We start from the raw sequence: 394 nt of genomic DNA on the forward strand, positions 1-394 counted from the left end.
AATTAAAGAGCCAATCGCCATAATCAATCCATAGAAAAGCTTATCAAGCAGAAAGCATGGCTTTACTCCAAGCTCTACCCTTCAGCCGATCTCCACTCTTTCTTCCTCCTCCGCCCGCCTCAACCGTAAGCCTGTCTCTCTCAACTCTCTCTATCCCTCCTAACGCCTAGTTTATCTTACCTTGCGCCTCCACCATGATTTCTTGCAGGCTTCCCCATGGATATCCAGCTTTCGCCCAATGTCCATCTCCGCCATATCCCAGGTATCAATATCCACCTTATATTCTTCAAATTTCTTCATAACCTCGCCCTCTCAACTCACCGATTACCTAATTCGCAGAAAGAGGGCCACAACGGAAGACGGATCTGGAGGCGCAGGAAACTGGTATTCTCCA

General features: G+C 48.0%; 1 long non-coding RNA gene across 1 annotated transcript; it reads left to right on the forward strand.

Annotated features, from left to right (window-relative positions):
* LOC114578623 lies at window positions 1-394 on the forward strand. Its single transcript, XR_003699615.1, has 3 exons — window positions 1-125; window positions 209-262; window positions 340-394. It is a non-coding gene; the product is annotated as an uncharacterized LOC114578623 (long non-coding RNA).

The sequence above is a fragment of the Dendrobium catenatum genome, unplaced genomic scaffold (assembly GCF_001605985.2).
Source record: "Dendrobium catenatum unplaced genomic scaffold, ASM160598v2 original_scaffold_97287, whole genome shotgun sequence".
In the NCBI taxonomy this organism is placed as follows: domain Eukaryota; kingdom Viridiplantae; phylum Streptophyta; class Magnoliopsida; order Asparagales; family Orchidaceae; genus Dendrobium; species Dendrobium catenatum.